At 40.0% G+C, this 24,839-nt stretch overlaps 1 pseudogene; it reads left to right on the plus strand.

Annotated features, from left to right (window-relative positions):
• Window positions 1–13,249, plus strand: part of LOC122213141 — a 41,484-nt pseudogene extending 28,235 nt beyond the window's left edge.
• Window positions 13,250–24,839: the final 11,590 nt, after the last annotated feature.

Consider the following 24,839-nt stretch of genomic DNA (forward strand, 5'->3'; position numbering starts at 1 on the left):
ATTTGGCCAATAAATTTGAAACAACAAAATTGAAAAAGCAAACTATAGAATGGGAAAAATATTTTTAAACTATATATCTGATAAGGGGTTGGTATCCAAAACATAAGTGACTGATGTGACTCACTGGGGAAATAAATAATCCATCTTAAAAAATGGACAAAGGACCCAAATAAGGATTTTTCCAAAGAAAATGTACAGATCACCACCAAGTACATGAGAAGATGCTAAACATCAGTATTCATCCAGAAAACACAAAACAAAACCAGAATGAGATGAGATATCATCTCAACTTGTCAGCATAGCTATTATCAAAAAGACAAGAGATAAAGAGTATTGGTGAAGACGTGGAGAGAAGGAAATTCGTGTGCACCATTGGTGGGGATGTAGTCACTATGGAAAACATAGCGGAGGTCCAGTAAAAAAAAAGAAAATAGGAGCGCCTGGGTGGCTCAGTCAGTTCAACATCCAACTCTTGATTTCAACTCAGGTCTTGATCCCAGGGTCGTGGGATCAACTCCCACATCAGGATCTGTGCTGACGGGGCCTGCTTAAGATTCTCTGTCTCCCTCTCTCTCTGCCTTTCCCCTGCTCATATGGGCCCACCCTTTCTCTCTCTCTTCCCCCACCAAAAAAAAAAAAAAAAAAAATGAAAATAGAACTGTCGTATGATACAGCAATTCTACATGTAGGTATCTACCAGAAAAAAATGAAATCGGTATCTCAAAAAGGCATCTACATCCCCACTTTGCAGTATTATTCACGTTTTTCAAGACACGGTAATGAGTTAAGTGTCTGTGAGCAGATGAATGGATAGAGCAAATACGGTATGTAAGTACAATGGAATATTATTCATCCCTACAAAAGAAGGAAATCCTGCCATTTGTGACAGCATCGATGAAACTTGTGGGCATTATTCTAAGTGAAATAAATCAGACAGAGAAATACCGTATGATCTCACTTGTATGTGGAATCTAAAAAAAAATCAAAGTCAAAGCAACAGAGTAGACTGTTTTTTGCCAGGGACTGAGGGGTGGTGGAAATGGGGAGATGTTGGTCAAAGGATATAAATTCACAGTTATATGATGAAGTTCTTGGGGTCTCACATACAGTGTGGTGAATAAAGCCAACAATACTGTATTGTATACTTGAAATTCGCTATGAAAGTAAACCTTGAATGTTCTTTCTCTGTCTCACACACACATGCACAAAATGGTAACTGGGGGAGGTGATGGGTGTGTTAACTAGCCTTACTGTGACAATCATTTCATAATGTGTACATATATATAATTATCATGTTGTGCACCTTAACCTTACACAATGTTCTCTGTTCAATTGTGTCTCACTAGAGTTGGGAAGGAAAATAATGTTAGAATAAGATTACTAGCTTATATACAAAAGCAGTTAAGTATCTCTACAGGGCAATAAGGCAACGCTACTTGAGTTCTTTTCAACTGGACAAAAGCACAACATACCTGGTGTCTGGGGTCTAATAAAAGAGTAAATAACAAAGCCAAACATAGGTGAATTTCCCTGGACAAGACAACTCACGTGATTATGTAAATAAATCTCCCTGACTAAAATGACCGAGTAACTTTCTTTGGGCTTTCAAATAGTAGAAAACTTTTCATAAGAGCTTAGCGCTAACATGCTTAGATAAAAATTTCTAAGTGGCATCATTTCCCTTTAGCCTGAAGAAGGTCCTTTATAAATTTCCTGAAGGTTGGGTCCAGTGGGACCAAATTATCTTTCCTTTGTTTAATTCTGAAGTAGGTTCCACAACGTATAGAATTCTGGATTATTTTTAAGTTGTTCTGGTTCTTCTTCTCCTCCTCCTCCCCTTCCTCCTCCTCCTCGTCCTCCTCCTTCTTCCATTTGTTTATTTACTTATTTAAATTTAAATTCAAATTAGTTAACATACAGTGTAGTCTTGGCTTCAGGTGTAGAACCCAATGATTCATCTCTTACATGCAACGCCCCGTGCTCATCCCAAAAAGTGCCCCCCTTAATGCCCATCACCCATTTAGCCCATCTACCTTCCAGGAGCCCTCAGTTTATTCTCCGCATTTAAGAGTCTCTTGTGGTTTGCCTCCCTCTGTGTTTTCATTGTACTTTTCCTTCCCTTCCCCTATGTTCCTCTGTTGTGTTTCTTAAATCCCACATGTGAGTAAAAACTCTTCTTTTTAAATTTTAAGTCTTTCTTTTAAGTTTAGGGCTGTTCTTGGATATATACAGCAACACTGGACATTCTAGACCAAAGACTATACACATAAGTTCCATTCCCTAAAACTTAGGGAAAAATCTCATCCTTGCATTTGAATTTAGGTATTTATGTATACTTACAGTTTGAATTCACTGGGAAAAGGAAGACATTGATTTTCATATAAATAATCTAATGAAAAATCAGACAATAATCATACAATATGCCATGTGTATTTTACATTTCTGAAAATTTGAGAACAGGCATTTTAATTATTACCTCTTACTGTTTTACAGGAATTCAGGACTATTTAAATGCATTTCAAAGCAATCTTTTTTTTTTCTGAGAATAGTCTACAACAGGTGTCATGATAAAAGTTAAACCAACAAATGTCAGTTTTGCTTCTAAAGAGAGTTAATGGAGAATCTCAGGTGTCTCTGTGTCTCTGCTTGAAAAGATTTGCTTGATTGCAATTGTTCATAAAACTTAATACAAGGATGCTTTCAAGGGATTGAAATTTGTCAGAATATAGTATATTATGCAACAAAAATGTTAGTTATATAATCCAGTGGTAGACATAATAATTTAATGAAGCATAGTTCAAAGATCAGAGTCTTACCAACTTGAACTATAGCTGATTGTTTAAAATAAATTTAGAAATACTTAGAAATATAGCTATGTAGGATAAAATAATCGTCCTACATATTTACCATTAATATACAAGAACAAATGACTTCAAGTACTTCAGGCAGAGAACTTAGTGTCTGTTACAGAAATAAGCTTGTTCCTCATTACCAGGTCAAGGACAGATAATTGTTATAAAGAGAAATATATCCACACTATCTAGGTGTTTGAGATTGAACGTTTATCATTAAAAGCGTATCTATTTTTGGAGTTATTTATGGAGCACTGTCATGCCCAAAGAACCAGAGATAAAAAAGATACATATATTTTCTTTGCCTTAAAACAACTCACAGTTTAATTAGGGAGATTGACAAGTAAAGCAGAAGTCAGGGTACAATGTGACAAGTTCTGTCAGCTGGACAACTGGGAAGCCATGTAAGTCAGTGCAACTACTAGAGACAAATCACTCTGGCAACTGCATGCAGCTGAGAAAGAAAAACATTCTTTTCTTTCTTTTTTTTTTTTTTTTTAATTTTTTAATGTTTATTTATTTTGGAGAGAGACAGAGACAGAATGCGAATGGGTCAGAGGCAGGGAGAGAGGGAGACACAGAATCCGCAGCAGGCTCCAGGCTCTGAGCCATCAGCACAGAGCCCCACGCGGGGCTTGAACTTGCTGAGATCATGACCTGAGCTGCAGTCAGGCGCTTAACTGACTGAGCCACCCACATGCCCCGAAAGGAAAACATTCTTAATCATGCAGATATTTCTGTTACACATTTACCACCATGGACCTGAAGGGCAGTCGGCCATTTCGTTCGTTGAGATTCTCAACTTCCATTAAGAACATTTCCACCAAACAGATACCTAATGCCCAGCCCATCCCCACCCCAAATTCACAGAAAATGAGGTGATGAGGTTGTGAGACACGCCTCACTTAGGTATCTCTTGAGACCCACCTGCCTCAAATCTTTCACTTCTCCTTGATAAAGAGATAACCATTTGGTAGTTGTGTTAAGATCTTAGTTTGTCAAGTAAATGAAGATTAAGTATTGGCCTAGGAGCCCATGTCCTTGGGCTAACAGAGTTCACTGGCCACGTTCTCACGTGCAACCAATATTACTCACTGCTTCCTGGACTGGAAGGTATGTGTGTACATGTGTGTGGATGTATGCCTGTGTATATGAGCGTGTGTGTGTGTTTGGGGGTATATTTTGATATGTTCCTGGGACTCTATTTTGAAAAGGGTGAATTTCATTGTAGCTTGAGCTTCCTCCTGAAAATCACCATGGACTGAATTTGAAGAAGTCAGAAGACAAATTTTCTAATTCCAAAAATGTGGACAAAGGCTGAAATTTTGTGTACAGTCTGTTTATCCCTGTTCCGAAAACAATCAAGTTTCTCTAGGATATTCTGGGGCTCCCGGGTGGCTCAGTCAGTTAAGCGTCCGACTTCGGCTCAGGTCATGATCTCGCGGTCCGTGAGTTCGAGCCCCACGTCGGGCTCTGTGCTGACAGCTCAGAGTCTGGAGCCTGCTTCAGATTCTGTGTCTCCCTCTCTCTCTGCCCCTTCCCTGCTCATAGTCTCTCTCTCTCTCTGTCTCTCTCTCTCTCAAAAATAAACATTTAGAAAAAAATTTGCTCTTAAAAAAAAAAAAAGATTCTCTAGGATATTCCGATCCTCGATAATTGCTGTTCCAGAATTTCCTGCTCAAGCCGTGTTCATCTGTTACTCACACTATCATCCATAATGTAACGCCTCCTTTTCAATTTCCAAGTGCAATGCACTGAATAGTTGAGCCCGACCCCCAAATCCATCTGTGGAGGCTCTAATTCTCAGTGTGATAGTATTCTGAGGTGGGACCTTCGAGAAGCAATGATGAGATTAGTGTCCTTACAAGGTGAAGTGCCCAAACTCTGTGTGTGTGTGTGTGTGTGTGTGTGAGAGAGAGAGAGAGAGAGAGAGAGAGAGAGAGAGAGAGAGGACACAGCAAGTAAAAGCCTGTCCACAAACCAGAAAAAAGACTTTCACCGGAACCTGACCATGCTGGCTCCCTGGTCCAGGACTTCCCAGCCTTCAGAATTAGTTTTGCTACTAAAGCCACATGGTCTATAGTGTTTTGTTAAATCAGTCCAAACTGACTAACAGCTGGTCCCTTTAAACACTTCTTTAGGGGCTCCTGGGGGGCTCAGTCGGTTGAGCATCTGCCTCTTGATTTTGGTTCAGGTCATAATTTTACGGTTGCTGGGATCGAGCCCCGTGTTGGGCTCTGCCCTGAAAGCATGCAGTAGGCTTGGGATTCTCTCTCTCTCTCTCTCTCTCTCTCTGTTTCTCCCCGCCCCTTCCCCACTTGCATGCATGCATGCACCCATGCTTTCTCTCTCTCTGTCTCTTAAAATAAATAAATAAACATAAAAGAAAAACCCTTCTCTTTACTGCAGGGAGAATGCTGCTGCTCTCCTTGAAGCCTTTGGATGACTCTTCGTGGGTCATTAATCCCTCTGTCTGCATTTACTTCTAAGGTTGGCCCTGGAAAAACACAGATTCCAGTTACGTGTGTCCTTGAAAAGATACAAAACTGTAAACACTTTTCTCTTCCTTACGATTTTCTTAATCGCGTCATTGTCTTCTCTAGCTAACTTCGTTGTAAGTGTGCAATAGTAATATATATTACATACGAAATGCTTGTTCATCGACTGTGTTATCAGTAAAGCTTCTGGTCAATGGTATAGGCAATTAGGATTTACACTTGGAGGAGTCAAAAGTTATATGGGCATTTTTCACTGTGCAGGGCGTCTGTGCCCCTAACCCCTGTGCTGTTCAAGGCCAACTGTACGAATCTGCCTCGTCTCCGTTTTGCTCCTGCTACACGGATACGCATGCTGTTTCCCAAATACATTTTGCTTTCATAAAGCCATTGAAATTTGCTATTTTCTCTCCCTGGAACACGGTCTCTAACACTATCCGAATGGTTCTTTCCTGCTTCGTCACAATTGTCTTCTTAGCAAAGGGTCTATCCCGAATCATCCTTTATAAAAAGGCATTCCCAATTAATTTCTTACCCGGCTCTATTTGTCTGACATATCATGAAAATGTGTTTATTTTCTGTTTCTCTTTAGCAGCCTGCTGTAAGTTTATTCCTTAGGGTCAGGGACCTTGTCTCTTGTTCACCGCTGTAGCATTATCTGGAACAAATTGTCCTGAATAAATGAATGGTTACATTTACATCCATAGTTATAATTTGAAGGTAATTCTCTCTGTGGCTCTTGCCACACCTGATGTAATGATAGGATTCTTAGGTCCAGGAGTGAAATTTTCAGCTCAATCATTACATTACATTAAAGAGAGCACAGGGCTTGAGTCACGGAATCTTTAATCCGACTTTACTCTTTGCTAACAGAGAAAGGTATGTTTTTCCAGTCTTACATTTCTCATCTGTAACATGGAGCCTAGACCTACCCCACTGGATTGTCAGGCAGATCACATGAAAATAGATAAAAATAAATAAGTTACTGTACACGGTGCCTAGCACATAATAACAGCTCAGTGAAAGGTCATTAGTAGTTAGCATGGACAGAGCCATATGTCATCTTTCCATTAGAGAACCCAGTGACCCCCTGCTCCTTCTAAACCCAACATGGAAGTATCTGGAGTGGCTTGGAATGTTTTGACTAATTTAAGATTTTACGTATTACTACATCATTCTCAAGCGCAAAACAATGACAGCTCCATTACGGTCATTGAATTAATTCCCTAACATGCCACCGTCCCACCCACACTTTTGCCTGACTTGACCACCTGATTCCAAGCCTCAGCACATCATTTTCCTTTTCAACAGTGTTATGCGAATCCTCCTTCCTGCCTGACTTCGTGTGCAGGTTGTGACCCTCTCAAGCCATTGTAACTGCCAACTTGGGTTTCCTCGCTGTTTACCTCTTGGTAATGGAGAGTCCAGGGGCAGATCTGTGTTTTCCATACCTGTTCGCTTCCTTTACAACTGTGAGTATTGCAAGTTTGCCTTGATCTTTCTGAATTAGAGAGGAAATGATGCCATACCTGTCCTGACAAGTGGAAGTCTGAGGCCTTCGGTAAGTGCTAGAAACTAGCAGCTTTCCACTCTCCTGAAAAACAAAATCATAGTCTTCCACCAATCGTTTTGCTTCGGGGGAGACGCACAAAGCACTGAGAGAGAAGGGCTACAGCCAACGGATAACTCAACAAAGACAGCATTGTGAGTAATAGGGAGGGAGTTGTGCAACCAGATCATTGTTCACATTTCTCATCAGATTCTTGCAGCCCCAGAGACTAAAGGCCGGCATATAGGGGCCGGCTGTGGAAGGGGGCGGGGCCTATTTGGTTTATCCCAGAAGTATCGTGGAATTCAACAGTTTTATATAGTTTGCTTCTTGTCATACAATTGGGAAAAGATACATAGATGTAGATCTCGGATCAGGTTGTTTCATGAAACTCGATACACCTAGTTAAGCTGTTTCTGAGCAGTAGGGACCAAGGGCTTCTGGAACATATTCCAAAAAAAGCATCATACAGGAGCGCCTGGGTGGCTCAGTCAGTTGAGCGTCTCTTCATTTTGGCTCAGGTCATGATCTCATTGTTCCTGAAATCGAGCCCTCCATCGGGCCCTGTGCTGACAGTAGAGAGCCTGTTGGGGTTCTCTCTCTCTCCCTCTGTCTCTCTTCCCCTCTGCCACTCCTGCTCTGTCTCTCTCACTCTCTCTCAAAATCAATAAACATTTTTTAAAAAGGCTCGCACAGAACTACAGCTGAAAAAGATTCTATTGAATCCAAGATGGAGTGAACAATTGTAATCCAAATGAGAAGAAACTTCTAGTTAGCAATAAGGGTCTCACAGGAAAAACCAGAGCCTTTCCATTGAGGTATGGGGAGTAGGTTTTGGTTAATATACTTGACCAAACATAAGAAGGAAAAATAAAGGCATTTGTTGGTCTCATCGTTGTTGGTTGTTGCTTGTTTTGTCATAGGGCCATGTTTCACTGAGATGTGGTTGTATTAGAAGTTAATACCAGAGTCTTAATACGTGCTGCATGATGTTGCATTTGGTGGTTGTCTCTCATGATAGATTTCTGCTGTGTTTTGTGTTTAATACAATTATGTGAACTGTATATGGTTCTATGAATTCCATAAGTCCAGTTATTCCCAAGTTATCCATTTGTTTTCTATGCAAAATCCAAAACTACTGAAATATTGTAGGAATTTTCATAGAGGAGCACTGGTTTGGTCACTTAGTTACCATCTAGAAGCTGCACTAAGGTCTTACTTCTCCAAAAAGAACGGCTGACCAAATGCAAAACCCTTTTCTAAAATTATGTGTTCATTTCGTGTGAGCTTCCTATCTATTTTCCTAATAAGTTGTTCTGTGCATGATAAGGATACAGGTAATATCTTTCCATTAACAGTCTAAAAGAAGATCTGTGGGAAAAGAAAAAAAAAGTATGTTTCTTTTTCCTTTCTTTTTTTTATTTAATTTTTAAAAAATTTTTTTTAACGTTTATTTATTTTTGAGACAGAGAGAGACAGAGCATGAACGGGGGAGGGGCAGAGAGAGGGAGACGCAGAATTAGAAGCAGGCTCCAGGCTTCGAGCCATCAGCCCAGAGCCCGACGCGGGGCTCGAGCTCACGGACCGTGAGATCGTGACCTGAGCTGAAGTCGGACCCTCAACCGACTGAGCCACCCAGGCGCCCCTCTTTTTCCTTTCTAATAGAACCTGTAAGAGAGTCTTGTGAACTGGAAAAAAATATACATACCGGATTGGTGTTTGAGTTCAACCAAATTTATTTTATAACCGAAGTTTATAAAATAAGAATAAGGGTTTGTGTACTTTTACCTACCAGTTACTTTTTATGCTATAACAGTTTCACTACTTGCATTTTAAGGACGTTTGGTTTGGCCTGTCTTTGGAATTTGAAATCCCAAGTATATATTCCTATAATTATACATGACTGAATAAAATTCTGAGTACAAGTTTACTGTTATAGAAAATTTAAATGATACATTTATTTAATTAAGGCTCTAGTTTATTTCTAATGTGCTATTTTTCTAGTTATTCATACCTTTATCCAGTCCAGATAAAGTTAAATCGATAGCATATAATGAAGGCAAATGACTTTTCAAGTCGATAGTCTCAAGTATTTTCTACCCCAAAACAATGGAATTGAAATAATTTCATCAGAAATAGTGACTCTCTATAGTAATAATTTTCGTTTGCCCAGATTCATTTCAGAGAGCCTATTGGGGTTCTCTCTCTCTCCCTCTGTCTCTCTTCCCTTCTGCCACTCCTGCTCTGTCTCTCTCACTCTCTCTCAAAATCAATAAGCATTTTTTTAAAAAGGCTCGCACAGAACTACAGCTGAAAAAGATTCTATTGAATCCAAGATGGAGTGAACAACTGTAATCCAAATGAGAAGAAACTTCTAGTTAGCAATAAGGGTCTCACAGGAAAAACCAGAGCCTTTCCATTGAGGTATGGGGAGTAGGTTTTGGATAATATACTTGACCACATAATTCCTTAGTTTACCCTTAAGGAAGGGTAAAAAGGAAGGGTCCACATAATTGAAAACACATAAATCCTTCCAAGTCACCTAATTACAGAAAAAAGTAGAGCATGTAAAATATAATTTAATTTTATTATTTTTACTACTATCTCTTTCAAATTCAGACCCAATTGTCTTTCTATCTAAGTTAAGGAATAAATCCTGTTTTACTTTTGAGTTTTCTACTGTGATACTTCAACCATTTCATAATAAAAATAAGCATACTTGAAGACTTTATTAAGATACTGTTTCTCAACTTAAAACTCGTGTTCGATCCGGCAGTCATTAAACGATATTGACAGATTTTCATCATATACCCAGTTTGTCCGGAGATGCGACAAATCAGTTCCAACGCTATCAGTTGTCTCTGTGTAAAACAAATATGATTTAGTTTTAAAAGTTTAAAACCAACAAACGCACACTGAGAAAGTTATAGTTGATTGCATTTTTCCCAGTAAAGGGAAGATTGATTTTACCCTACTAGGATGTAAACGCAGGATTGCAGGGAATTTAAGTATTATCTACCAGATGTTGATTCCACTAAGCTATCTTTTTAGCTTCTGTTAGGGGCTTTTGATCACAGTTGGCTCAAAGTAAATAAATGGCAAGCTTACCCAGTGCTGCTAATACCAGCAGATGCGCCCCAGTCTCAGGGAAGCCAGGGGAGACAGCCGTGGGAGATCTTAGGAAAGAGACACATGGACGTCTTCAGCGGCATCATAGCACATCAACTCAATGGCAACTAAAGGACTGTGGTTGTGGGTTTCTTCCATGCTGGAAGACCAGGGAAAATCTCCTAATATTGGCTTTTAGCCACGAAGAGAGACTTTAATGACCTTCACCAGTTCGTAGATCTAGCTCTAGGGTGTGTTATTTAGTAACCTAAAAGCTGTTCTAGAAATAGAGAAGCATTGTGTCCAGGTAGGAGTTTTGAGGCCCCATGCTATCCCTTGACTTTCCGATATAAACTCAATCCCAACTGGATTTGACACCGTGTAGTCCTATCAGAAAGAATAAGATTGAACCAAAGAGTTAAATTTAAGCAAAGATGGAAATGGAAACATACGTCATCAGAAAATTTCATAAATAACTTTAAAGTATAATTGGATGAGGGGCGCCGGGTGGCTCAGTCAGTTGAGTGTCCAACTTTGGCTCAGGTCGTGACCTCACAGTTCATGGGTTCAAGCCCCTCGTCGGGCTCTGTGCTGGTAACTCAGAGCCTGGAGTCCGATTTGGATTCTGTGTCTCCTGATTTGGATTTCTGCCCCTCCTCCTCTTGTGCTCTGTCTCCCTTTCTCAAAAATAAATAAACATTAAAAAAATAGTAAAATATGTGTATATCACTGGCTGAATTTATTACTCATTCCACACAAATCCTCACCTCAAGTATTGGGCATGAGCCTAGCAGAGCGGTTGAGCACATTATATCCAGATCACCTGGATTCAGACTCCAGCTCTCGCTGGAGAGACTTCCAACCACACCCACAGAGCCTTGGTGGAAGATGCCTAGTCATCTTTAGGCAAATTTAGGCAAATTGCATCCGGACTTTGTTTCTTTTGTCTTCTGTAACATGGAGATGATAACAAGAGTCCCTATTTTATGCCCTTGTCATGTGGATTAAATGAGTTAATATTTTTAAAGTGCTTGACAGATGCCTGATGGAAACTAAGCTTTGTTAATTATTACCTAGCTATCAATAAGGGGTTGGGACGGCAGAGATGTGGAGAATTCTTGCCCATCATTACCTATTTGGTGGGCTAAAGAGGCCCAGAAGTAGATGTCCTGATGTTGAGAAGACAGGGTGATGAAGCTATTGATGGGTCACTATCTACCTGTTGGAGATGTCTGCACCAGAAATCATTATTGGCAGACTTTCCAAGGGGAGCGCCTATTTCACACATGATAGAATTCATTTCTTAGGTTGCCCTTAGCAACAATGCTAGTTTTTCCTTTGTTAGATCTCAAGTAGATGAGTTCAAAAGAAACTGTGAAAAATAAGTCTGGCTAGAAGATAATCAGGTTTCTTCACATCATTAAAAAAAAAAAAAAAAAAAGAGCCACCTAGAGACTCCAGCTATTACAACCAATTGGAAAAGCAGAACGAACAGAAAGTGTTTGGAAAGAATCGTGCTTGGTTTTCGCATATGAAACTGGTATCGTTGACCTTTGCTGGTCAATTCCACACTTAGGTGTTGTTTCTACAATACGGGGAATAGATTTCAAAACATACGATAGCGTACTTAGCTCCTTGATTGCCGTCTTAATACATTGCTCCCAGGGACGACCGTGTTCAGAATATTAGTGTTCACACACGTTGACATTCATTTGCCACACCTGCTCTGAGCACAGTACCAATCGATAGCCCTGGGTGTATTTGCCCATTCTTTTTGATTAGACATTTTAACTAACATGTTGGCCCTGAGAGGTAGATTACAGTTACCTTTACAGAAAGGGAAATTGAGTGGTGTTGATTTACACACAAGACATCTGGAACCAGAATTTATACCTGTTGATACCCAACCCAGTGCTGTTTCCCCAAGACATATGCATTTGTACCAAAGGCAAGTGTCTCCCTCCTCCCACGTCATACTTCTGAAACTATCCAAGATTCTGAGGCCTTGCTTTAGAATGGTGCTCCTTGTATCTGCTTGTGATCTAGGTGGCATAACTGAGACACGGTCCCTTTTTGATCCCTAATAAATACTAGGGGATTCTTTGTTACCAGGAATTTCTAACTCCAGGACCCTAGTACATTTCCCACCTAAGCTATACACGTCTAAAGTATCTCACTTCTCTGTCTTGCTATTTCCTCCCAGGTCTCATTCCATCCATAGGGTTCTAATTAAATATGGAATGTGAGCTCTCTTCCAAACATGGAGTCTTGTAGTCCAGATCTTACCTGGACCAGGATAAGCGGTTCAGGTGGGGTTACTGGCTGTGCCCCTGCTTGTGGCCTATCTGTATATCCCACTCCTCCCTACCTGCAGTGTTCTCCCTCTCTTCACTCATGGCAGTTGTCATGAAAATTTTTTACCTACAAGGGACTAGGCATCTTCCACCAAGGCTCTGTGGGTGTGGTTGGAAGTCTGCGATAGTTGTGCTTTCATATGGCTTTCCAACATCCAGCTATGGTTGGCACAAGGTTTGGGATGGCCTGACCCTGAGGTTTCATCCAGTGATTGCCCTTGATGTCTTGGGCTTTGGCTTCGGTGACAAACTGAGGCCACATCACTATTCCATATTTGAACAGGCTGGCATTGTGGAGGCACCTCTGTGGCATCTGGAGCTCCCAAACCACAAGATCAACCTTTTGTCTCATGATTACGGAGATATTGTTGCTCGGGGGCTGCTCTATAGGTTCAAGCAGAATTGATCTGGGAAGCTTGCCATAAACAGTCTCTGTCTCTCGAAGGGACGTGTACTTCCCAAGACTCACCGTCCTCACCTTCTCCAAAAGTTTCTCAAAGATGGAAACATGCTGTTGTCTATCCTCACGTGATTGATGAACCTTCTCCTGAGGTCTCACCCCCCGTCTTCGGGCCGTGCGCCTGACCCTCTGAGAGTGAGCCGTGGGACATGTAGGCAGGGATATAGAACGATGATGGCAATTCAGTTATCGACAGTCTCTTACAGGACTTCAGCCAGAGAAAGAAGTTTAGAAGATGCTGGGTGGGAGCTCTTGCTTCTGTAACGGTTGCCATTTACTCTTCTCAATGGGCCATTGGATCCTGTGAATCCCTATCAGTGCTGATTCTGGATGACTACGTCAACCTCTCTCCACAGCTGGAGGATCCCATGGGCTTCTTGAATGCATACATGGGCTTCATCAACTCCTTCTGAGCTGGAAAGAGTAGTTTCCCTGTGTTGTCTCCCCTACCCCCTGATCCGCTGTGTATTCCACTTAGGAAGAAATGCCCAAGAGGTCCTGGCCACCAAACACCACTCCCTCACAGGAGTCCACTTGACCCACACTGGTGATCCACATACAGGAGAAAGCCCACAGAAGCACATTCCAAGGACGACCCAACAGTACACCTTCCATTCTAACATCTGAGCGAGTGTCCGGACTTGCCTTTGTCCTTGCGCCACTAGGAAATTCTGATGAGCACCATTACTCACAGAAACAGAAAGACAGAGAGACATTTTTTTTTTTAAATGTTGATTATTTTTGAGAAAAAGAGACATAACACCAGGAGGGGAGGGGAAGAGAGAGGGAGACGCAGAATTGGAAGCAGGCTCTGGGTTCAGAGCTGTCAGCACAGAGCCCCACGTGGGGCTGGAACTCACGAACTGTGAGATCGTGACCTGAGCTGAAGTCAGCCGTTTAACCCACTGAGCCACCAATGCGCCCCGGCAGAGAGATGTTCTTAAACGTCTTTTTAACACTGCTATGGACTTTTCTGAACTATTTAGAAATGCTCACTTCTGGCCCACTTTCAACTGGAATCCTATGGTAAAGAACGAGGGGAGGGTGTCTCTTTACCTGCCCTCAAATGGCTTTAAGGACACATGCTTCCGTAAATTCTCTAAGTAACAGTTTCGTGAGAGTGAGTCTCCTTTGTGAGAATTTTGGCTTTAGTTTCATCAGCTGCTTTTAATCGCAGACATTTCGTTAAAATCAGTTTGGGTTTGAATAATGCAGTATTGTAAGTACACTTTAAGACTATGATTTACCTACACATAATTATATATGGATACTAGAACCAGCGGATGTTCTGGCACAGTAGTGAACCTTTCTAAACAGGTTTAATTTCTGAATAAATTGAATTAACTCCAAACTATTTACAGAATGTCCTAAAAATCACAGGATATTAAGGGCCAGTCGCATCTGTGCCAGAAATGTACTGTTAAACCAACAATCTGACTCTTCATCCTGTAGCGTAAGTCCCTCCTGAGCTGGAGAGGAGAGGATCGTTGGATCGTCCAGATTCCTATGCCGAAGTTACATGGATCCCTTTCATGACAATTGTGTAACTTCTCATTGGTTGGCCCCGAGAGGCTTCCTCATGTAGTTCAGTGATTCCTGTACTTTACAGACAGGAAAGTTCCAGAAACTTCAAGAACAAATTCTGAAAGGCCTCTGAGTAAATGATGCTGCATACTTTTTTTTTTCTTTTCTTTTCAAGCCAGACTTTCATTGTCGTAGCCAAAACAGGATGATTGATTGTTTAAAAAGCTTTGTTAGTAATTTCAAGTGTAACACCTTTATATTTTCCAAATAAAAATGAATTTGGACCCAAAAAGAAAGAAAGAAAGGAAAATGTGAGCCCTGTCAAGGTCCTTTCATTGCCGTGTTTTTATTTTATGCAGTAGTCCCCCGTAGCTGTGGATCCGGAAGCACATGGTCCTTCCGATGCACTGTCAGAAGGTAATAGCAGCCTAATGCTACATCACAATGTCTACACCATTTGCCTCACTGAATCTCATCATGTAGGCATTTCATCATTCACATCATTATAAGAAGAAGGAGGAGCACAGAACAATGAAATATTTTGAGAAAGAGAGACGGCATTCACATAACTTCTATTACGGTGTATTGTTATAATTATCCCGTTTTATTAGTTATTGTTGCTAATCTCTTACGGTGTCTAATTTATAAATTGAACTTTATTATGTGTATGTATGTGTAGAAAAAACCCCAGCATATATACCGTTTGGAACATACGCCCCGCAGATATGGGGGGACTACTGAATTGGATTACTTATTGTGTTTTATGCTGCACTATGTGCATATTGACTATATGTTTTCCTCATATGCACATAAGTCTAGAAGGTCTTGCTTCTTGCCTTTCTATAGAGCTGTCATTTCTTGGCTTAGATATAGAAATTTGACACAGATATTTGTGGAGTGAATAGATATCCAAATAGCCGGTTATCTGATACGTTCAGGATACAATATCCGGGTGTGGGATTGCTTTTCGAGGCAGAATTTGGAATTCCAACTGAGGATTTATGGCCTACAAAATAGTTCTTCCTTTGCCCAGTCCTATTCTACACAGACATCCACATGTATTCACGGGAAAATTAGAAACACTGAGACATTGTAGGGAAATTTTCATAAGGCTAGATAATAAGTGGTAATATCCATGTGGATGCGGTATGATGATCGATCGTGGGGTCATGTGTGTGTATATGTATTTTAGTGTTCTTACTAGGAAAGAAAATATTAACCATCTCATATTAGTCGTCAGATATCTTATTTATATTTTACTGGTTATAAATCCCTAACTCTGGAAACCTTCGTGCTGCAGAAAATTAGGATCCCCGCTACCCCAGTGGGGCTGGGCAGCTGGCGTTTAGCCACTGTTGCTGTGCATACCTATTCTCTAATGCACTTGGATTCTTTCTAATCAAGAACAAAAGTCTACTTTCCTCGAAGTTTGCCCCTTACCCAGAAGAGCATCTGAAAATCAATCACGGTACAAGGCACACAGTGTGAGCCTCTTATCTTCCATGATTGCAATTCTCGGGTACTGAGAATTCCATTTGGTGTCAGCCAGAAAGTGTGGGTGAACTGAGTATCTTTTAAAGTTTTTAGGTACAAATGAAACTGGCACTTTGAAAAGGACCCCAGAACATAAAGAAAGATGTAGCAGCCCTTTCTGCCTTCAGCCTCTGTGACTATTTTGACAAAGTGATTCTCCCCCCACTTTTAAAGAGAGAGGCTTTGGAGGAGTTGGATAGCTTTAAAAAAATGAGTTGATGAGAAATTTTGATAAATCACTAAGGTAAACAACAGCTACGTCTGACAGAAGGAAATAAAGTGGCAGGTAGCACAAAACCTGGATTCTGTGACTTACTGCTAAAAGCAGTAGCTGAGCCAGGTACAGAGGGATATAAACACGTCAAAGAATGGTGCTTCAGCTATAAGCCTGTAATACTGTGTTTCTTTGGGGAGGAGCATCTGACTATAAAAGTAAAATCAAGAGGTTTTTCTAAAAATTAAAACATGGGGGCACCTGGGTGGCTCAGTCGGTTACGTGTCCGACTTCGGCTCAGGTCACGATACCATGGTTCGTGAATTTGAGCCCCGTGTTGGCTCTGTGCTGACAACTCAGAGCCTGGAACCTGCTTCAGATTCTGTGTCTCCCTCTCTCTCTCTGCCCCTTCCCTGCTTGCACTCTGTCTTTCTCTCTCTCTCTCTCAAAAATAAACATTAAAAAAATGTTTAAAATATATGGTAAGAGATTTTAACTATGGACCCACAAGCCACACTGTGGATTTGAATCTGGTCCTCATTTTACTCTCTCTGTGATGCCGAGCAAGTTTTATTTAACACTTTACACCTGATTTCTCCTTCTGTATGAAATAGAAAAAGTAGAAAACATAGCATGGTTAGGAGGATTAAGCAAATTTATATTGGAAAGGTGGCTAAGAGAGTGCAGTTCTTGTAAGCGCGTAAGTACCAACTCCATTATTGCCGCCATGTTAAAGGCTTGCTTTCACTTTCCCATCATCACAATGCAGTGGCTTCTTAGCACTATCATTCAGAAAAAGTAAGAAAGAAAAAAGGGGAAGGAAAGAAGGAAGGAAGGAAGGAAAGAAGGAAGGGAGGAAGGAAGGAAAGAGGGAAGGGAGGGAAGGAGGAAGGAAGAGAATAAGTGTCAGTACAATGTTTATTTCACCAGAACCATCCAATAGGATGGGGAGTATTTTATAAAAAGACACCCCAATGTTTATAGCAGCACTATCAACAATGGCCAAATTATGGTGAGATCCCAAATGTCCATCAACTGATGAATGGATTAAGGAGATGCGGTATACAGTATACACACAATGGAACTAGTAAGTGATGAAAATGAATGAAATCTTGCCATTTGCCACAACGTGGATGGAACTGGAGGGTATTATGCTAAGCAAAATAAGTCAGTCAAAGAAAGACAGACATCATATGATTTCTCTCATATGTGAAATTTGAGAAACTTAATAGAAGACCATAGGGGAAGGGAAGGAAAAATAAGATAAAAACAGAGAAGGAGGCAAACCAAGGAGACTCTTAAATACAGAGAAGAAGCTGAAGGTTGACAGGAGTGGGCAATGGCGGGATGGGTTACATGGGGAATGGGCACTGAGGAGGGCATTTTTCGGGATGAGCACTGGGTATCATATGTAAGAGATGAATCACTGGGTTCTACTCCTGAAGCCAAGACTACACTGCATGTTAGCTAACTTGAGAATTAAAAAAAAAAAGGGAAAAAAACACACTATTTCCATAAACTTGAGGTCAGTAGTTGAACAAAATCCTAGAGACTTCATTTAATGTTAAAATTATAGGGGTGCCTGGGTGACTCAGTCGGTTGAGTGTCTGACTTCAGCTCAGGTCGTGATCTCATGGTTTGTGGGTTCGAGCCCCACATCGGGCTCTGTGCTGACAGCTCAGAGCCCGGAGCCTACTTCAGATTCTGTGTCTCCTTCTCTCTCTGCCCTTGCCCTGCTCACACTCTGTCTCTGTCTCTCAAAAAAGTGAAAAAACATTAAAAAAAATCTTTAAAAAAATTATAATGGCTCCTAGTAAAGAAATTTAGAAGAAAACTCATAACGTATTTCTGTAAGCAGGGTTGATGAGAACACATATCCCAACTGTATTCCAACAGTACAAGAAAATACATGTGGTGCCAAAGCTTTGCCTTCTAAATGTATGCAAGAATATTCTCTGCTCTCCATCCTGTGGTCTGTCTCTCCTCTGGCTATGTTGAACAAATACTTAAAGACTTTCGATTTGAAGAGGTACACTTGGGACACGTAGGTTTTGTTTCATTCGTAATCAAGGATAGTGTCTATTAAAATGAAGAAATAGAGATGGAGTTAAGAATTAAGGGACTATCTGGCAATAGTAAGTACCAGATGTGGCGAACAATGGGAGGTTAAAAACCTTTAGTACTGGTTGCTGAAGCACGTGGATTAAGAGAAAAGAGAAGAAGAACAACCACAAAGAAGAAGTAGAGCGTGAACCGGGGGATGGGAAGAGAAGCATTTGGCACTGAGAACATACCATCGGAAGAAGAGAAGGATGTCACACAGCCCAGTGGTTTCTCAAGCAGATGGTGCTTTAAGTCTACAAGAGGAGAAAGTCCCAACGAACCTTCCGAGGGAGATCCAGAACAGCGGTGTGTGCCATGGCCTCAGAGCTCAGCAAGATGTATGTTTTCGAAGTTTTCCGAGTAAGTTGCAAACTTTTCAATCCAAGTTGCGAAGGTTTCAATCTATGAGTTAACTCATCTTGGCCCTCAGAGGAAGAAATGATTTCTACATACATTCCTCTCCCCAATCCAGCCCATATTTTTTTCATATAAGGGTTTTCTGTTAGAAATGTTTTTGCCCTGATGTAGAAAATGCCCTTGACTGATGTAGGAATGATCGTTCAAATCCCAATGACACTTGCTCATGCTCTGATTTACTTTTTTGCATTTTACTGTGGGTTTGAAGTATTTGAGATCTCACTGTCAGAGATCATAAGAATTCGATTAATCTGCATGAACTCTACCTCGGCATCACATTTCATACAATGATTAATAATAGATATAATTACATGGCTTCATAAAAATTCACATTAAATGCATTGTGTTAAACCTGTTATCATTTAGATTTTTAAAAGATATTTGTTTATTACTTTTGAGAGAGAGAGAGAGAGCGAGCGAGCATGAGCACAGGAGGGACAGAGAGAGAAGACAGAGGATCCAAAGTGGGCTCTGAGCTGAAAGCAGCAGCCCAATGTGGGGCTCGAGCTCATAACCACAAGACCATGACCTGAGCTGAAGTTGGATACTTAACCGACGGAGCCACCCAGGCGCCCCTAGAATTTTTGAATCTTAAAGGGCACATACTTCAGGAGTATGTCAATATGCTATCATGTCATAGAAGCCATTTATTGATAGCACAGAATCTGACAATAATAGCCAGTTTGTCACTTCTTAGCGACTGGTACCCTAAATTCAAGGTTTATGCATGGTGTAACTTATACATCTAAATTCAGCCCAACTCTCAATCTAAGGCACTGCTTATCTCTAAGACAGCACAGTTCCTGTAGGTGTCCACTGCCCTATGATTAATGTGGTGTACTTCCTGGAACATCCATTAATGTAACGTCATTAAAATATTTTAGTGATAAATAGATATAATATAAAACAGAATGTACATTTTTTAAGGCAAAAACGGGTCTTTCAAGAAAATCTAACTTTGACCAACCAATTTCATCTGAACTGTGAAACTATGCATTCTCTTTCTTCTGCCCTCAAAGTAATTTATAGGAACACTCTGAGAGTCATGCCTTCCGTCATGGTTTTTACATGGCATATTATTTTATTTTTTTATTATTAGTATTATTTTTTTATTTTGTGAAAGAGAGAGAATACAAGTGGGAAAGAGAGAGACAATCTTAAGCAGGCTCCACACTCAGTCCAGAGCCCGACATGGGGTTCAGTCCCACAGACTGTGAGATCATGACTTAAGCTGAAATCAAGAGTCAGATGTTCAACCGATTGAGCCACCCAGGCGCCCCTACATTGTATTAATTTCATTCATTTTGATGACTTTTATACAACCAATCGGTCATTTCCCTCTCATCATCCTTTCATTTAATGCACACACAAACATGCAACACCACCACCACGACCACCATTAACTTAGGGATTCTGAAAACAAATTGTGCATGAGCTTAAAACAAGAGAATTGTTTGTGTCTTCCAGAAGCAGCTGGATACCCAGTCCTCTTTCCCACCTTGAACTTGGAGGTGTCTTTCCAAGGAAGACAAGATGAGGTTTTCATTGTTAGGGGCTGATCACAAAGTCATCTGTGACAGATGTGGGTGGGACAATCCAAAAGGGAAGAAATGAATGAAAGTTACACACTGAATGATTAATCTTCTAACCCATTTTCCTTCTATGCTCTGGGAAAACCAAATCTAGTCCATATACTCAATACCCTGTGCAGGAGACTGAAAAAGTATTCTCCAGAGCAATAGATAGAAATACAACAAAGTTCAGTAAGGGAGAAAATGGGGGTTGTGGCTAGCCTTTTTTTTTTAATGAGAGCTGAATAAGAACCTAAAACCAATAAGAAAGTGAACTGAGGATAGGAATATGAAAAATTATATATCATAAGATTATAGATTATATATCATAACCTACATATCATTATTAAAAGATGGAAGAAAATGGGACCAGTGGCTTCAACATTCTGAAAGATAATCCAGATAAGATAGAAATCTGGATAAAATGGATAATCTAGATTGATTGTCACTTAATCTTGCTATTTTCAGCATGATCCACCTATCCCTCCACTCAACTGTGCCTGGAATCTAATCTAAGGTAAGAAGGGAAAGGAAAACTCAAGGGGACAGGAAAAGAATCGGAGTGGGAAATCTCTGGTCCTGTATAATTTTTAGGTCAACTTACAAGAAGGTAGTTGAAAAAGTGAGAGTATTTAAAGGGTGGGATGCTTGAAATGGAAATCTTGGATGAGTGCTTTTGATGTAATGACTTTCATTCTTTCCTCAACAATCGATCATCGATAGTAACTAATGAGTCCTTGGATTCTATCACTCTGCTGTTATCTCTCATTGCCAGATCATCTACCTCACCAGCCCTCTTCTAACGTGGACTGTTATATTGTCTTCCTGAATTACTGGGATGACTATTTAATTAGTTGGCAGCTCCATCCATGAAGTCACTAATTCAATTTTCCATTTTTGATAATTTTTTTTCCATAATAACTCAATCCGCAGCCTATTGACTCCTTGATTGTCTATGTCTCTGCTGCCTTTGTTTTTTACTTTCTTATTTCTCCAACTTTTATTTTATAGTTCATTTCTTTAAAAACACTTTTGTCAATATTCTAAACTTTTTGGCTCAGCTTTTTAAAAAAATTGTGGTAATAAAAAATATAATATAAAATCCATCCTCAACCATTTTAAGTGCACGGTTCAGTAGTGTTAACTATATTCCCATTGTTGTGTAGCAGATCTCTAGAACTTTTTCATCTTGTGACACTGAAACTATACCCATCAAAAACAGTTCCCTATTTTGTCTCCTCCCCAGCCCTTAGGAAAGTCTATTCTAGGTTCTGATTCCATTATTTTGCCTATTCTAGATATCTCACATAAGTGGCATCATATAGAAATTGTTTTCTTTTACTGGCCAACTTCACTCAGCATGGTATCCTCAAAGTTCATGCATGAGGCAGGTGTCAGAATTTCCTTTTTTTTGAAGGTTGAATAATATTCTATTGTTTATGTATACTACATTTTCTTGATTCATCTGTTGATGGACATTTGGGCTGCTCCCAATTCTTGGCTGTTGCGAATAATGCTGCAATGAACGTGGGTGTGCATATATGTCTTCGAGATCAGTTCTTCTGAATGTATCACCAGAAGTGGGAGAGCTGCATTAAATGATAATTTTATTTGTAACATTTTGAGGAAACTCTATACTGTTTTCAATACTGGCTGCACCATTTTACATTCCCAACAGCAGTACACGAGGGCTTTGATGTCCATACATCCCTGTCAGCACTGCTGTTCCCTGTGTTTTCGATAGTGGCTGTCCTAATGTGTGTGAGGTGATGCCTCATTCTGGTTTTGCTTTATATTTCCCTAATGATTAGTGATGCTGAGCATCCTTTCACATTCTTACTGGCCATTTGTATATCTGTGAAAAACTGTATATTCACATACTTTGCCCATTTATTAATTGGATTACTTTTTGTGATCGTTGTTCAGTTGTAGGAGTTCTTTATATACAGTGGATATTAACCCTATATCAGATGTATGATATGTCATTATTCTATAGAGTGGTAGGTTGCCAAGCATCTGAAGTGTGTTTACTACCTTTCCCTAAATGCTCTGAGTCAGGTGAGGCAGAAAGTAGTCTTTGGGCAGCTCCCCTCATGGGCCAGAACATTGAACATGCCTTCCACATGCCTCTTTCCCTCCCTCATATGCTTGATGTGATGAGAGTGGGAGGGACTAAAGTAGGGAAGTACAACACAGTTTTCTACCTGCTCCGATGCACCTCTTCTTGGCCCGGAGCCTGCCTGTGGTGCTGTAATTTCTCCACTGGCCTGGAGTTCTACCGAAGGAAATCTAGCTCATGTAATGTTCTTAAGTCAGTGTCTCCATGGAAGGAGGAGGACCTAAGGCTTCCTACTGCACCATCCTGTTGGCTTTCTGCCTTTTATGTTGCTTTTTCCACAACCATCCGTTTAAACAGAAAGTCACTGCACAAGTTTTCATGAACTTTTTTTTTTCCTCATAGTAGTTTCTTTATATGAATGGTGCCTGTTGATTTCTACCTATTTAGTACAAAACAGAACGAAACCCTTGGGTTTTACTAGGTGAACAATAATAGATGTTTCCAGGAAGAAGTGTGAGAGTTTCGCTGACTCAGTTTTTTGTTTGTTTGTTTTGTCTTGGTTTAATTTAATCAGAGCTATACTCACATGAAGTATAACATGTAGACGGCAAGTATAACAAAAAGCCCAACATTTTGCATGGATAGACTCTTCTGGAAAGGACGAGTTTGCCTTCTGCTTTTGTGACTGTCATTGTACATACCTGGATTTTTATTTGGTCAGTATTATAAGTTACATTCCTATCAATTTTTTTTTAAGGCACAGATTATTCCTACCTGGCCAGTTCTATTCTTCAGTGGGTTCTTTTTCATGGTGTCATTTTGTCTCTTCTAAAAAAAATTCGTGACCAGTTTCTCAAAGTTTTGCTCAATAAGATGTCCCAAGCTCACCTTGTTTTCCTGTGCCACAAACCTGGAATTAGCCATTGTTGCAAAGGACTTCACATCTTTCTGATTAGGAGTGGATTTAAAAAACTGTAAGGTGGCAATGGGTTTGCTCACCGATACTAGGATTTCTTTGCCCTTGGTCATTTATTTGCTAGATTTAGTAAGGCAGTTTTAAAAGCATGAGTTCATTGCATATTTTATGTAACTTATACCTCATGAAGGTTACCACCGTGTTATATGATAGTACATTTTCCATAACTGTTATATCTTCATTGTGTAGCATGGCCTTTAACACTAAAGGTTGTGTTTTTTGACTGGCCAATGCTTTTTATTCTGAATTTCACTTTGTTAGGGAGCATTCTTACAAACACTGTGTCTTTTTGTCTGACTTTGCCTGGTATAGTGTTCCTCGTTTGTTTATTTTTAGGATTTCTGAATCCCACTTTGTAAGCATGGTTCTTTCACATCACAAGGAGTTGGATTCTATGTTACAATCCAATCTCAATTTATTTTTTTAATAACTAATTTGAATGCATTTCTATATATTTACCTGGAAGGGATCAAATATTTATTTTCATTGTATTTAATGTTATGCTATTAATAGAATAGTAAAAAAAAATAACAAAAATTAACTGAAAAGAAAAAAAAATCAAAATGAGGACATAAGAACAACCGTCACTGTTTTTCTAAATTCTGTGGGAGGTATTCATTCACATGATCGTCTCGCTTCTGATCTCTCAGTATTTTTTCACCTGGTATTATATGCAATTTCTTTAAGGACAGAGAGCTTATACTTGAGCATTAACAAAGGTTTGTCAGCAAATGTTTAGAAACCCGTTCTGTGCAGGAAAATCAGATTCGGATTTGATTTGTAGCATTTACTGATTTTCCTGATAAAGTTACTACCACCACGACCTTGTACCTACTTTCCCATGCGGCCACTGAAGGTAGAATTGGGCAAAGGAAGTACATACCACGTGTTATTACGAGTCCTTAGCCTGGCACATGGCTCATAATAAATCTTTACAGACTCTTTTAGGAATGCATAATTACTGAAAGTCTACAGTATTCACTTCATTGATGGCCTTCGATCAGAAACATTAGTGGGGATTTCCTATTCCAATCTTTTTAGAAAGAAAGAAAGTTATGAAAGTTAGAAAGAAAGCTTTGCGGTCCCGACTTAAATTACTTCTCCTAACCTACAGTTCGACAGGTAGATAGCATGGTTCTCAAACGTTATTCTCCATGAACATTCCCTGCAGGTCCTTGGAAAAGCCCAGATTTGGGGCTTGACTCTGATTTAATAGTTTGGGGATGTTGCTCAAAATTTCCCATTTTTATCAAGTTTCCAATGGCATTGATGTTTGTTCTTCAGGTATCATAATTTGAGAACCACAGGTACAGAGGAGAATAAAATAAATAAAATGTCTATCTTTACTATTTGCGACTATAACAGATTCTTCTGATGGGTGGACGGTATTTTAGAATATGTAAGTGAAAGGGGTCTGGGTGCCTCAGTCAGTTAAGCACCCGACCCTTGATGTTGGCTCAGGTCATGATCTCACAGTTCATGAGTTCTGCATCAGGCTCTGTGTGAACAGCAGAATCTGCTTGGGATTCTTTCTCTTCCTCTCTCTCTGTCCCTCCCACACTCTTGCACATGCATGTGCTCTCTCTCTCAAAATAAACTCACAAAAATAACATATAAGTGGAAA

This window comes from Panthera leo, chromosome A2, assembly GCF_018350215.1.
Source record: "Panthera leo isolate Ple1 chromosome A2, P.leo_Ple1_pat1.1, whole genome shotgun sequence".
Lineage (NCBI taxonomy): Eukaryota > Metazoa > Chordata > Mammalia > Carnivora > Felidae > Panthera > Panthera leo.